We start from the raw sequence: 15,832 nt of genomic DNA on the forward strand, positions 1-15,832 counted from the left end.
CCTGCTGAGCAGAGAGCCTGATGCGGGAATCGATCCCAGGACCCTGAGATCATGACCTGAGCCGAAGGCAGCGGCTTAACCCACTGAGCCACCCAGGCGCCCCTTGTTGTGGTTTTTAATCCAACCTGGCAAATACCTACTTTTTAATTGTTGTATTTAGGTCATTTGCATTTAGTGTAATTCTTGATAGGCTAGAGCTTCAATCTGCTGTTTCATTTTCTGGTTTTGTCTGTTCTTTTTTTGTTTTTTTTGTTTGTTTGTTTTTCCTGCTTTTGCATGAGTTATGTGAACATTTCTTACAATTCCACTTTGGTTTACCTATTATGTTTTTGAGTGTATCTTCTTGTACAGCTTGTTAGTGGTTGCTGTAGGTATTGCATCAAGCTATAACTTGATGTCTACTGGTGTGATCATTTTTGCCAGTTTGAATGAAATAGAGAAATCTGGGGCTCCTGGGTGGCTCAGTCAGTTAAGCATCTGTCCTTGGCTCAGGTCATGGTCCCAGGGTCCTAGGATGGAGCCCTGCCTCAGGCTCCTTGCTCAGTGGGGAGCCTGCTTCTCCTTCTGGCTCTGTCTGCTTCTCCCCATCCTTGTACTCTCTGTCGAATAAATAAAATCTTAGGGGAAAAAAAGGAAATAGAGAAATCTTACCTCCCTTTAGGTCCCTCTACCCTCCCCAATTTATAACTGAATCATCTTTTAAATTTTTCTCTTTATGTATTTTAGAACGACACCAGGTGGTGTAATGATTTTTGCTTTAACTTTCAAACATAGTTTAGAAAACTTGAGAAAGAAAAAGAAGGATGATTGTATTTGCTCATATTTTTGCTTAATGTGTTCTTTCATCCTTCTTGATGTTCTCAGGCTCCTTCATTATTGTCTTTCTGTTTAGAGAATTCTCTTTAGCCTTTTTTTTTTTTTTTTTTTTTTTTTTTTAGGATAGGTATAATTTTTCTTAGTTTTTTTTTTCATCTGAATATGTTTAGATTTTCCCTTATTCCTGAAGAACACTGCCAATGGGTATGGGACTCTTGGTATGACAGTTCTTTTGTTTCAGCACTTAAAAATTATTTTGCTCCTTTCTTCTGGCCTCCATGGTTTCTGATGAGAAATCTATTGTTTCAATTGTTTTTCCTTTATATGTAAGGTGGTGTTTCCTTCTGGCTGCTTTCAAGACTTTTTCCCTTCATCTTTAGCTTTCAGAAGTTTAATTTGGATGGGTTCTCCGAGTGGCTTTATTTGGATTGTCCTCTTTGGCATTCATTCAGCTTCTTGAATTTGTAGGTTATATCCTTTACCAAACCTGAGAAATTTCCAGCCATTACCTTCAAGTACTTTTCAGACCTGCCCTTTTTCTCCTCTCCTTCTGGGACTCGGATGAAATGAGTATTAAACCTTTTGTTACAGTCCCACACGTCCTGAGGCTCTGTTCCTTTTTATTTTATTTTACTTTTCAGTCTATTTTCTCTCTGTTGTTCAAAATTGAGCAATTTCTATTGTTCCATCTTCCAGTTCACTGGTTCTTTCCTCTGTCTCCTTTATCTACTGTTGAGCCCACCCACTGAGTTTTTCTTCCAGTGATTGTACTTTTCAGTTCTAAAATTTCCATTTAGTTTTCTTGACACTTTGTTTGCTGAGACTTATTTTTCATTTGTGTTTAGTATATTTGGAAATTGTTCATTGAACCATTTTTTTTTTTTATCACAGATGCTTTAAAAATTTTGTCAGAGAATTCTAACATCTCTGTCATCTCAGTGTTGAAATTTCTTGGTTACCTTTTTTTTTTTTTAAGATTATTTGAGAGAGAGAGAGAGAGAGAGAGAGATTGAAAATGAGCCAGTGGAGGGGCAAGAGGGAGAGAGGGAGGATCTCAAAGAGACATCCCACTGAGTGCAGAGCCTGAAACAGGCTTGATCTCATGACCCTGGGGATCATGGCCTGAGCCAAAACCAAGAGTTAGATGATCAACGGACTGAGCCACCCAGGTGCTCCTTGGTTGTCTTTTTGTAATCATTTGTGATCATTCTGGTTCTTGGTGTTAGTGATGTTTTGAACTCTGGACACTTTCATATTATGAGACTCTAGATCTTATTTAAGCTTTCTGTTTTAGCTGGTGTTCTCTGATTCTGCTCCAGTAGGGAATGGAGATGGGGGTTGGTCAGCACCTGGTTACAGCCAAGTGGAGAGAGAGGTCTAGATTCTCTATTTGGCCTCTGTTGGCGAGAAGGAGGGCAGTGCTCCTCGTTTCTTGCTGGGTAGGGCTGTTCTCAACTAAAACCACAGTGTGTGTGTATTGGGGGGGGGGGGTGGATTTCACTGCCACTGGGTGGTGGTGAAAGCCCTGAGTTTCCACTAGATTTCCTCTGATATCATCTCAGAGTAGAGGGAGAGGGGTGCCTCATTATTGCCAGTGCAAGCTGAGGCTCCCCATGCGGCCTCCACTCACATGGCAGCAAGGGCGCCTCATTGTTGGTTGGGGACGCCTGCTGAGGGTGGAAGTCTGGGCTCCCTACTGAGCCTTTGCTGGTGTGGGTGAGGGCGGGGGTTGCAATTTTTTTGTGTGTGGTTTTTGGCTGGCATAGATGGTTATCATCTTAAAATTTTCTGTCTTGCCAGGATGTCCCTTTCCAGGCCAGACAGAGCAGGCTTTTGTCAGAGCTTTCTTTGGGTTTGTGCTCACTGGCATTTCCTGGTGGCTGACTTCTTCAGCATCAAGAGGGCACTGCAGGGAATCCAGGGAACTCACCACTGTGTTCCTGCTTGGGTCCCACCTCGCCTGAGGTGGCCTGTCTGCCTTCCCTTTGCTGCTTTTCAGAGTCTTCTTGTGTTTGTCTTACACATAAGTGCCAGGGTTTTAAACAGTACTTAGTGGGAGGCATAGAGAAAAGTGGGACTACTTTATCTCTCCAGAAGCAAAAGTGCCAACTCACTTAAGGTAAAAAAAAAATGTAAACACCACCCCTGCTCTGCCCTTGAACTAAGTAATGCTATTTATCAGATCACAGATCGGATGAGTGCCAGTATTCAGATAAAACGTATATTCATATATTTATATGTGTGTGTGTGTGTATGTATACAATGTACTCTATGTGTACTTATATACACATACAATGTATATGTGTATTACATATACATTAAAGCTTTATTGAAGTGTAATGGAGTTACGATAAGCCACACATATTTAAAATGCACAGTGTAATACGTTTTTGACGTAGGTGTTCTTATCAGCGCAATCAAGATAGTGAACACATTCGTCTTTCCAGTTTCTTCCTTCCTCTCATTCTTCCTCTGCCATCCCTCACCCCCATCAGTCCCCAGGCAACCCTCTGTTTGCTTCCTGTCGTTAGGTACTAGTTTGCACTTTTTGCCGATTTTATAGATTCACACATGGGTGAACCACAGCAGTAAGAAAAGAACAAACCATGGATAGTGGCAATGACACGGAGGAATCTCAAAATAATTTGCTGAGGGGCGCCTGGGTGGCTCACTCGGTCAAGCGTCCGAGTCTTGATCTCAGCTCAGGTCATGACCTCAGGGTTGTGAGTTCAAGCCCCACGCTGGGGTTCACACTGGGTGTGGAACTACCTTAAAAAAAGGGGGGGGGCGCCTGGGTGGCTCAGTGGGTTAAAGCCTCTGCCTTTGGCTCAGGTCATGATCCCAGGGTCCTGGGATCAAGCCCCCCGCATTGGGCTCTCTGCTCAGCAGGGAGCCTGCTTCCTCCTCTCTCTCTCTGCCTGCCTCTCTGCCTGCTTGTGATCTCTGTCAAATAAATTTAAAAAAAAATCTTAAAAAAAAAGTTTAAATAATTATGCTGAAAGTGAAAAGCGGCAGACAAAGAGTACATATTGTATGATAACAAACACACATGTAAAACAATATAACAGGCGCCTGGGTGGCTCAGTGGGTTGAGCCGCTGCCTTCGGCTCGGGTCATGATCTCAGGGTCCTGGGATCGAGTCCCGCATCGGGCTCTCTGCTTAGCAGGGAGCCTGCTTCCCTCTCTCTCTCTCTGCCTGCCTCTTCGACTACTTGTGATTTCTCTCTGTCAAATAAATAAATAAAATCTTAAAAATAAATAAATAAAACAATATAACAACAGACTATATTATTATACAGATATTATAACATATTATAAACACATACACGCCCATCACATCTCAAAATACGGAACTGTTCATACACGTGCTACCCAAAATCAGGTACTTGCAAACTACTACGCTGAGCAATCTCTAAGATCCGGTTTCCAAATCTCAACTCCGAAGTTGCACCCAGGAGGTGCTGGCTCAACCCTTGGGTGCAGGTGCAGAGAGGAGAGGCTGGGGTGCCGTGGGTCAGGGGGAAAAGCCTTCAATAAAGCCTGGAGGCCTCTGGCCGTGAGGTCATTGGCAAATCTTTTCGCTTCCCAGAACGTCCCAGAACTTCAGGGTCCTGATGCTTAAAATCAGCTTCAGGAAGCAGATGCCCGGCTCGTCCTCCGGCGACAACCAGGGGGTTGAAGTGAGGCTCGTGCCAGGTGGGCACTGCTCTCGGGCTCCAGGCCGGGGTCTCCAGCCTGCCTCAGTCTGGCGTGGATACTGGGCCTGGGGTGGATACTGGGCCTGGGGCTGGCCGGGCTGGGCAGCATCCTGGTCTCCGGCGGTGTTGGATTATTAGCTCCTTCACACCGAAGCCTGCTGAGCTGCGAGGCCGCTCAGCCCTACTAGGCAGGACTGCTTTCAATTCTGCTGTTTTTCGTTCTGCGGCCAAGACTCTTCTAGGTTGGGAGAGCAGCTTTGCTTCTTGCCTGAGCATTTTCAGGGTTTCAGCGGCTCAGGCCGGATCCACGGGAGAGGGTATGACATGCCGCGTGGATAACGGAGAGCGGAGAGCAGGACAAGGCTGCGCTCCGGCTCTTCTCCGGGGCTGTAAATGGCTGAGCCCAGGAGCTGTGAAGGCAACACCGGCTGTACCCAGGGCCCTGCCTCCTCCTCAGGCTCCCCTGGTCCTCCTGGGCTAGGAGGGAACAACAAAGCCCATGCAGTGGGCACCTCTCTTCAGAAGGAGCCGCCTAGGGGACACTGAGGCAGTGGATAAGGGACAAGGGGTTGGCTGTGTGAACTCAGTTCCGTGCCTCTATTTCCCTCTGGCGATGGAGAGGGGAGGGGATACAGACCCCATGTGGCCTGCTGAGAGGCTGTGCTCTAAGGGACAGGAAACCTCAGGCAGAGAAGGGTTGTGGCTGAGGCACGTGGGTTCTGGAACCAACCAACTACCTAGTTCAAGCCATGCTTTCTTTTCACTGCTGGGGAACTGACCTAGCTCCTCTGTGCCTCAGTTTCACCCTCTGTAAAGTGCGAGTGATCGGTTCTGAGGACATACACACAAAGCTGTTGGAAGGGGACCCTGCACCCGGGGGGCTCCCCAGACAGACCTGTCCTCACCCACAGTGCTTGTTTATTGTCTGTTAGTTTCCCAGATTTCCTAAGATGGCCAAGTGTGAATTTTTCAATAACAAAACAAACAAACAAACAAAAACCAGACTGTTTGAGGGGCGCTGGGGTGGCTCAGTCGGTTAGGCGTCCGACTCTTGGTTTCGGCTCAGGTCATGGTCTCAGGGTCCTGGGAGCGAACCCCGCATCAGGCTCCTGCCTGCTCCCCCTTGTTCTCCTCTCTCTCTCTCAAAGGCTCTGCTCAGCAGGGAGCCTGCTTCCTCCCACCCCTGCCTGCCTCTCTGCCTGCTTGTGATCTCTCTCTCTGTCAAATAAGTAAATAAAATTAAAAAAAAAAAAAAAACCCCAAAACTGTTTAAGTGCAAAAATCTGTTTGTTGGAGTTAAGGGGTGTGATTACTCCCTTCCCTCTGAGGGGGCTGTTTGGGGGTGGAGATGTGGGCGCAGTGCTCTGGGAGGCTTCCTCCACAGGATTCTGATCACCGCCCTGGGGAAATGAGGACAACCCAGGCCTCAGGACCTGCCTGACCCAGGCATCCAGCCCCGGAGAGAGCACAGGAAGGAGGGGGGCATTTTGCAGGCACTTGAAAATCCCGAGACAGAGGCAGGGAAGCCTCTGGGGGTCCATCCCAGCTCCGCTGCAAGACCCTTCACCATCTGGAGCCTCAACTTCTTCCTCCAGAAACGGGAACAATGAAGGTGACTGAAAACACTGTCTGTGGTGCTATCTGCCGGTGCCTGGGGCACAGGACGGAAGGGGGGCTTTATCTCGGGTTACTATTTTTAAATCACTCTGACCTTAGTCCCTCAGGCCTGAGATTTTCTCCCAGGAACTGCAAAGCCCTTCTCCTGAATTGACCCTTTCGGTCCCTCACCTCAGCTCCGTGTTGGCACACCCCTTGACAGTTTAGAAAGTATTTTCAGGGGAGCCTGGGAGGCTCAGTCCTTACGCGTCTGCCTTTGGCTCCAGTCCTGATGCCTGGATCCTGGGATTGAGCCCCATTTTGGGCTTCTACTCACTCTCCCTGCTTGGGTTCCCTCTCTTGATGTCTCTGTCAAATGAATAAATAAAATCTTAAGAACACAGACACACACACACACACACACAGTATTTCACCCGTGCTACAACAGGACAGCCCCAGCCACTCCAGCCCCTTTGCGGTATTTTGCCTGATCCAAGCATCTCCTGTACTATTATTGGCTCAATACTTTTTTAAAAACTCGGCTCGCATTTTTCTATTTGCCTTGCAAACAATATATATAAATAAAATACCTAAGAAATAAGACAAATGCATTAAACACATGCTGGCTAGCATTGCCTGCCTGATGAGTTCTTGTTAAAAAGGAGCTGAGCGGGTAGGAACGAAACCCACACTACCATTTGTCTGAGACTTTCCTTGGCAACCGGTAGAGGGTGAAAAAAAAAAAAAAAATGAGTAGGCTATTGCTTTCTTGTTGTGCGACCCACCTTGGTTTGGGCCGTTTTGTGGAGTGTGACCCACATCATCCTGTTTACCGTGGTGGTGTGAGTCCACACCTGCGGAAACCCCGTGCCAGCCTGTTAAACCCCGCAGTAGCAACCCAGGGTATCCATTGCAACCCCCATTTCAAAGGTAGAAAAACTGAGGCCCGGTAAACAGAAGAACCTCTTCAAGACAGGCAGGTCATGTCAGAACTTGGGACTGTGTGATCTCTGTTTCTTGGGGGCTTGACATTACCTAGAAGGATGGGAATCCTTGCCCGTGTTAGTCCCACCTCGGGGGGCCACCTGTAAGCTCCTCACCGGCCCTCCCCACCACGCACATCTCTGCCTGCTCTTGGAAAAACGGTGGGCTTGACAGAGCCAGTGTCAGAGAAGATGAAATCTGGAGGCTCAAGGAGTCCCCAGAATCCGGGGCAAACCAGACGCAGCCCTCAGACTGATGGCTTCGTTTCAAATGGTGTTGGTGGGAGGCTGGTGTTTGGGGGAGCCCCAGGCCCTCTGCCGTCCAGCAGCACAGAGACCAGAGGCAGTTCGTTATTTGACACGAGGCCCCAGTCTCCCTCCCTCCCCCAGCTCCACAGTGACACAAACCAGGCTCCCCAGGAACCTTCACATCAAAGGGGACTGACCGGGAGGGGGGTGGAGAGGAAGGAGATGGGGCCCCCTTGCTCCCTCTGCTTCCTCTGAAGGAGGCTGGGCCAGGGGCAATTTCCGATGGATGCAGAGAGCAGCTCTCAGGAAGGAGGCAGCGTCCCAGCCTCCCAGCACACCACCCTGGCTCCACCCGCACTTCTCCCCAGGCTGCCTTCCTGAGCGCCTGTGTGATATGCTAATAGCAAGTCTGACCGGGGAGGCTGAGTGCTTGGGCCAGCCTTCCCTCCCTCACTGGTTCATTCACTCGTTCAACAAACACGTGAGCACCTACTTTGTGCCAGGCACGGGCACAACAGAACCACCTGGCCCTTGAGGAGTTCATGGTCTAGTGAAAGTGACAGGCACTGACCTAAGAACTCAGTTGTAGCTGTGGGAAGGGCAGAGAAGGAAAAAAAGAGGTTATCCAGAGTTAGAAGAGATACAGGGAGAGCTGACCTGTCTAGGAAGGCGTCCTGTGGAAGTGATGAAAGCAAATGAGTAAGTTAACTAGGTGGAGCGGGAGGAGAGAGGAGGGAGGTAGTGTTCTGGGTTGAGGGGAAGGTGCAAAGGTCCTGTGGCAGAAGAGAGTCTGCTCTGTATATGACTGTGGGAGGAGACCAGAGTAGCCGCAAGGCAGAGGAAAGAGGGTTAGTATGGTGCTCGGCAAGGCTGGCCACACAGAGAACCCTGAAGGCCGGTTCAAGGGTTTGGTGTTCATCTTCATAGAAATGGGGAATTTATAAATTTTTTTTTTCTCTAAAGATTTTATTTATTTATTTGACAGAGATCACAAGTAAGCAGAGAGGCAGGCAGAGACAGAGAGGAGGAAGCAGGCTCCCTGCCGAGCAGAGAGCCCAATGCGGGGCTCGATCCCAGGACCCCAGGATCACCCACTGATCCACCCAGCACCCCTTATCGAGGGTTTTTATTTTTTTACTTTTATTTTATTTTATTATTTATTTGATAGAGAGAGATCACAAGTAGACGGAGAGGCAGGCAGAGAGAGAGAGAGGGAAGCAGGCTCCCTGCTGCGCAAGGAGCCTGATGCGGAACTTCAACCCCAGGACCCTGAGATCATGACCTGAGCAGAAGGCAGTGGCTTAACCCACTGAGCCACTCAGGCGCCCAATCGAGGGTTTTTAAATGGGGAAAGAGACAGGATCTAATCAGGCAATTTTGAAAAAGTCCTTCTGGCTGCCCTGAGAGACTAGGTGGAGGGGCCTGAATGGAACTGGTGATGCGGGGGCACAAGACGGGAAGTGAAGGCAAGTCTCACAGGAGAGAAGTGGTGTGGCTTGGGTAGTGAGAGGGGTGGCAGCAGGGGACAGATCTGACAGATCCTTAGCAAGTCAAGTGTCTCCGACCCCTTGGTGACTAGCCACCGGGAAAGCAAGTATCAGGGAGAAGAAAGAAAGAAAAACCCAGAGAGGAACACCCCAATATCGATTCTTCCGTGCATACAGAGAGAAAGCCAAGCCCGCATTGTGCGCTCCACCCAAATCAGATTTTGCACCCAGTCCCTCTTCGACAGGGTCGATTTGGCTGGACTGGCCTCCCCCTGGAGGAAGGCACTGCCATTTATTTGACTGGCCCCCGACTGCTGCTGGCTGTTTAGCTCTCTCCAAGTTTGGTTTTGTAAACAAGGCCACAAGGAGCCTACCTGTGGCTCAACAATTACAGCCAGGGACCAAAGGCTCCCCACGCCTCAGACTTCAAAGAGTGACCTGTCTGTTTCGGCTACATTGTGCCAGGTCACTCTGGGGGGATCTCTACCCCTTTGCCAACTGAGGACACGCACTTCTCCAGGGCCCATGAGGCCAAAAGCCATTGTAGCTGGTGCCTGAAGAAAACCAATGCTGACCGAAGACTCTACTATGAATTCCATGGATGGCTTAAATGGACTTGAGTCTCATCTCCTCCGAGGCACCCAGGAGTCATACCTATCTGGGGTAAACACACGGATTTGAGGACGCCGCCTTGTCTTCCTCTGAGCCCCCCACCCCAAGTCCAAGTCGGAGAGGTGCCTGGAGAAGACATTCCCGGCTAATGTGCTCGTCCTCTGGTGGGGCCCCACAGCGAGGCGATGCGAGCTGGAAGGGCTTCTGAGCTGAGGGGCCTGTGGGGAAGGCGGGGAAAAGAGAAGGGGAGAAGGGCCAGTTCTCCAGGGGAATGGGTCATGGCCAAAGGCAAGGGTGCTCTGCCCTGGGGACCCGCCCTCTGGCCATTGCCTGAAGCAGGTCTGTCCCTTCGCAGCAAAACAGGCATAATTGGTGGGGCCTAGTGCGAAATGAAACCGTGGGACTCCCTGTAGAATTGCTCCATTCAAGACGGCAGCCATAGAGCACTGAATGCAGCATGAGGGTCTTCCGAGGACAGGGCCTGGCATGACTGCACAGGCCACAGGCCCTGCTTGGCCTCTCCCTTCTAGAAAAAAGATGTCAGGAGCATGGAGCAGTGGAGAGGAGGTGAGAAAGGCTGGCTCAGGGGCGCATGAGTTAAGAAAGAAACCAGGAGCCAACACAGCCCAGCCCTGGCCCATTGTCACTGGAGCGGGGGACCCTCGGGGGCCACCCGTCAGGTTGATGGCGTGGATGGAAGGGGTGAAGTGGGGAGCAGATGTGGCCCGAGACCTGGCAGACAGGTGCACACAGAACACCTCCGTGGCCATGGTTTTGGCAACAAAGCACAGAGGCTGATTCAGAGCCAAAGGAAGCAGAGAGAAGGTGGCCAAGGTCATTCAGGGGGGGCGGGGACGTAGATGTGAGGGCTGCCTGCAGAGCCAGGAGAGGAATGCTGAGGGCAACAACAGCAGCGGCCCTTCCTGGCTCTGTGCTTGGCTCTCGAAGCCGGCCAGTGTCACCCAGCAGGGAAGAAATGACAGAACCTACAGGTCCTAAGCCCCAGCCCCCTGTTCTCCTTGTCCCCCTCTAGCCCCACCCTGCAAGGGACAGATGGGGAGCAGAGGTCTGGAGTGGTGGGGGACTGGCCACCAGTGGCAAAGGGGGATCCCAGGGGTCCCCATTCCCACAGTGGGGCTGCCCTATACCCTTGTGGACCCCCCCCACATGCTCCTCCTCCCTTCACACAGGCCCTGGGGGTGCTGAGGGTAGCGGCAGGTGCATGTGTGTGTTTAGGGCGGGCAGGGGCTCCCCCTCTTCCCAGTGTCCTGAGCCAGGGCCAGCCCCGTGGCCATCTCACCTGTCCTGGTCGACCCCCAGATGTTGCCCCTGGCGCCTTGGTTACCGTTTTAGGATCAGCCACACGCAGGCTTTTCCACTCTATCTGGGTTTGATTGTTCATAAAAAAATTAATGGTCCCTGCAAATAAAGAAGCATAACAACAGAGGAAGGCTTTTTAGACAATCAATTAAAAGCCTGAGAGGGATTATCTCATTGAAATATCAATTTTTAATAGCACCGCGTCTTAGAGTTTCCTCTCAAAAAACTTTGCACACTCCATTTGCCTGCCCTGGTTTATAACTTCATCGCTTGCTGCCTTTGACCGACCTGAGCCTCTGAGATGGGCCTCGGGGAACCCAGAGCAGGTGCCTGAGAGGGAGCACGGAAGGTCCCTCATTCATTTCCGCATCCATTCACTCATTCACCAAGCGCTCTGTTTGAGCTCCTGCTAGGTGGTAGGTGCAGGTGCTGGCTACGAGGGTGACTGAAAAGGACCCCAAATTCTAGCCGTCAGAGCATTCACTGGCTGGAAGGGAGCGGGGAGGCAGCACCAGCCAGGTGAATAAATCGGCAATTGTGAAAGAAGCCATCCGGAAAAAATCAACGTCAAGGGACTGAGATGGAGGTTCATGGGCACGGGAGAGGGGATCTCCCTGCGGCTGGAGGAGCCAGGGAAGGATGTGGAGGGAAAGAAGTTTCAGGGCAGAAGCAAGAGGATGCCTGGCGCCCCCCCCAACCCCGAGGTGGGAAAGGAGTTGAGGTACTGAAGGAATAAAAAGGAAACCAGTGGACTGGGACACAGTCAGGGAGCGGGAAGTGGGGAAACAAGGTGGGAAACGAGATGCCATCCAGACCTCCTAGGGCCCCGGAGGCTGGGAGGGGCACGTGCAGAGTGCACCGGGAGCCGCTGGTACATGGGTTCCAGCCCCAGCTCTGGACAACCGTGACCCTGGCTCAAATCCTGCTTGTCAGCGGCTGGGACACCTGGGGAAGCCGCTGGGGGGTCTCAGCCTCTGTATTCTCACCCGCTAAGGTAGGAGAATAATTGTGACACCTCGCAGGGCTGTCATGAGCGCCCAAGGAAGTCGGAGGCAGGCTGCCTGCTGGGGCACCTCTTTTCTCTCTGACCCCACCCTCCTTCGCTTGGCAGCTTCCTCATATCTGCCCTCGGGCGGGGGGAGTTGGGGGATCAGATAAACTTACCTAATACGGGATTCCCACCAGCCACATCCAAACAATTTTGTTAACACACAGAATTCCAGTTTGTCTGCCAGTGGGGTGGGGTTGGTGGGGAAGGAGGTGGTGGTCCAGGAATGGATGAAGACACCTTCGCTTTCCCAGGGCTACCCGCCCTGCAACCCCCCCCCATCCCTGAACCTCATTCCATCCTGGAATCAAGAGACCTGGGCAACTGGGCAAGCGGTGGGTAGGGGTTTCTGAGATTGGGTGGCAGCAGGGAGAGCCCACGGGGCAGGGGTGGGGGGGGCTGAGTGGGTGGAGCATGCAGGCAGAGGCAGGTCCCAGACAAGGATCCCCAAAGTAGGTATAAGAGCATGACGCTAGGGCGCCTGGGTGGCTCAGTGGGTTAAAAACTCTGCCTTCGGCTCAGGTCATGATCCCAGGGTCTTGGGATGGAGCCCCGCATCTCATCGGGCTCTCTGCTCAGTGGGGAGCCTGCATCCCTCTCTCTCTCTGCCTGCCTCTCTGCCTACTTGTGATCTCTGTCTGTCAAATAAATAAATAAAATCTTAAAACAACAACAACAACAAAAAAACAAGAGCATGGTGCTCCCACACAGACACAATGGGGCCCTCGGACAAAAGCGAACAGTACTGCTGGGAGCTACAGTCTGTGCTGGGAGCGTGGCAAATGTGCTTTCCAACCCCACAGCACCCATGGTACATGAGTAGAAACTGAGGCAGGCTCGGGAAGGTGGGTTGAAACCCACCTGAGGGTACAGGTGCCTATCAGGGGTATAGGAGTATCACTCGCTGTCTCAAGTTATAAGAATGAAGGTCAAAGGAGTGGAGGGTCACAGCACTGCTAAAAGGGCCCGAGGCCTCCCAGGTCACACCTGCTGGGGGCCCTTGCTTAGTTTGCTTTGCTCTCTGGACCTCATTTTCCTGGACCAGGTAAAGAGATTCCCAACTCCAAGCTGCCTTAGAGACTAAAGTGGGGTGCGGGATGAGAAGGCTTTGCAGAGTATGTGAGGAAGAGAGCCTGATGTCTGTGGTTCTCTGCGTCATCGGCTCCCTCTTCCCTTCCTCCAGCCTGCTCTGAGCCGGCTCAGACCCCAGACCCACGCTCCTGGCTGGACCTGAGAGCAGCAGCAGCAGCCTGGGTTCAGTTCCCAGTCCTGTCATGCATTGCTGGTCCCTCCTTCGCTGGGCCTGGTTTTCCCCAACACGCCATTGCCCACCTCCCAGGCTGTACAGACAAAAATTAAGTGATTCCCTGGGGGAGGAGCAGCAGCTCTGAACACACTCCCTCCTCCCTGGGGAGGTCAAATCCCCAGACGCAGGACCCCCACCTGCAGAACTGGAAGGCACAGCCGTCACCCAGTCCAACCAGGCCACAGGTGCAGGGGCAGGGACAGTGCTGGTTGGGAGAGAGGCCATAGCAAGGGCATGTCTGGATTTATTGTAGCATAAGGGGGACCTGAGACCAAGGCAACTTGGGGCACATGCTTAAGGCATGTAGAGAGCACTCCGGGGCCAGGATGTGGAGGGAGACTCTATTTATCCAGCCCTGGGGAGCCATGGCTAGTTCTTGAGTGGGGAAAGGGAAGGTTAGGATGTACCTCTCTGACTTGGGGAAGCCTGGGAAGTGGGAAAACCATGGAGGAAGGTTTCATGTTCACACCTTTTCAGGCTACCTCCTGCAGAAGGGGGTGCATCTGAGTACCATGGAGACAACCCCCCATGTAGCTGGATCTATGGGGTTGGAGGAGAACTGGGAGGCTTTCCAGGGAGCCCTGCTCCATGGGGAGGAGTCTGCCTGGGGCCTGGGAGGCAGCTGGCATCTCGCAACCCTGCAATTAGTAGGCAGAGGAGCTGGGGGTGGAGGGGTGGGGCTGAGCACTGCGGCTGGTTTATGGGCGCCAATTCTGCCTCCAGGGTCCCCCTCACTGCTCCAGAAGGGTGCCCAGGGTGGCTGGCAGGCCCCCGGCAGACAGAGAACTAGGTTCTTGGGAGAGAATACAGAGCAGAGGAAAAGCCAGAAAAATAATACTAACAGTTAAGTCATGTTATTGGCTGTGGGTCTGGACAACCCAATTGCTATCGTGCTCATTTTACAGATCAGGGAATGAAAGCCCAGAGAGGGACAAGGGCTGGCCAAGAGACACAGCCCCCACCCCCATCCAAGAGAGTTGGGGCTAGATGCTAGGGTGACCTGGAGGGCTGGGGTGCAGGGACACTCCTGGGCACGAATTCCCACGCAGGCAACCCTAGGAGCTGCTCCCGGTAGAGTCGGGTTGACATCATGACCTCTGCTGGAGAGTGAGGGGAGGCCAAGCCTCAGAGGCCTGACCCCAGGGCCCCCAACCTGTCCCTGCAGTGGGAGGAGGGCCTGGGTGGGGCAGTCTGGCCCAGCCGGTTCTCTAGCCTGTCTGGGCACTCCAGGCCTGGCAGGAGAGTCCCTGGGCTGCTGCTGCTTTTGGGTACTGCACCGTCTGCCCTGGGAGACTTCTTATCTGAGCAGCACACAGACCCACCCAGGCCCGTCCTGCAGGTGCTGCAGTGGGGCTGGAGTTGAGGGGCAGGAGGGATGGTTCTGGCTTCCGCCTCCGACCATACCACCCATCTGCCCGCCCTCCCCACCCCTTCCAAAGGTGCCCGTAGAGCCCAGGATACCTTGCTGGCTGTTGGCAGGGCTCTCTGGCCTCCTAAGAAAGAACTGGGTAGGCTGAGCCTGGAAGGGCTGGTGGCACTTTGACACGGGCGGGGCAATTCTGGTGGCACTGAGGACTTCAACAGGACCAGAGCTGTAGGTCTTTGGCCCAGCGGAGGGCAGGGGCCTTGCCTTGGAAGGGTGGGATGTGGGAGCTGTAATCCGGGGCCCGGGCTCTGGCCTGGGATCCATCCGACCTGGAATGCCAGCATCCCCACCAATGAGCTGTGTGGCCCTGGGCTAGTTACTTGCTCCCTCCGGGGCTCTGCATCCTTGCTCAAAGGAGGGAAGAGGTAGCGCCTGCCTCAAAGGGCAGGAGGCACATGGCGTGGCTCCATAGGCCTTAACAGTTGTTGGCAGTCGCCCTGCGTGCCCAGGTCTGAGCCCGCAGTGGACAAGTGTGCTCACCCATTAGAGCTCGCACTGACTTTGGATGAGCAGGTTCCCATGGCCTCCGGTGGGAGGGGACATGTATAAATGAGGTGCGCGCAGAGTGAGGCTGCAGGGAGCGGCGGGGACTATGGCCCACTGAGGTGCCTGTGACCCCCTTTTGGGCCGCACATGCCTCTCCACCCCAGGCGCCCTGGCCACGCAGGGGTGTGAACCCAGCAGAAGTGCTGATTCCTCATGAGAAGGAAACCTACATTTTTCTGAGAAACCCTCCATTACTAATACTAGCAATGTGTATAGTATCGTTTTTAAAGCCTCATGGGAGCCAAAGCTGACCCTTCTGTCGGCAGAGGCTGCTCCCCTCCCCTGTGAACAAGAGGACGCGAGAGCCGGGAGTGGAGACGAAGTGTGTTTCAGGCCCAAGGGAACTTCCAGCCCTGGGGTCTGTGGCCGTGTCTCCTGCCCCCAGACTTTGGTTTCTCCTTGGACAGTGCAATAGAAGGCCAGACCCTCTCCTCGCTGACATTCTCAGGAGCGGCCCCACCAGCAGGCAGGGCCGGGAAGGGGGCCTCTGCTCAACGTTCGGCCGGAGGTGCCAGGGAGTCTGGGGGAGCCCACAGGGCGGCGGATCTGCTCTGTGTCTGGGAATGGCAGGTCCGCCTGCGGCCTGGGGCAGCAGCTCTCAGGGCTGCTGTCAGCGAGGGTCTGGCTCCTGGGGGTCAAAGGGCAGCATTTCAGCCTCTTCTGGGGCCAACTTCCTGTTTGGGAGAGAAAACAGAAAGACCCCCGGGAGGAAACAGCCCTCTTCTCACAGCTTTCCCCCAGCCCT

The sequence above is a fragment of the Mustela erminea genome, chromosome 19 (genome assembly GCF_009829155.1).
Source record: "Mustela erminea isolate mMusErm1 chromosome 19, mMusErm1.Pri, whole genome shotgun sequence".
NCBI lineage: Eukaryota > Metazoa > Chordata > Mammalia > Carnivora > Mustelidae > Mustela > Mustela erminea.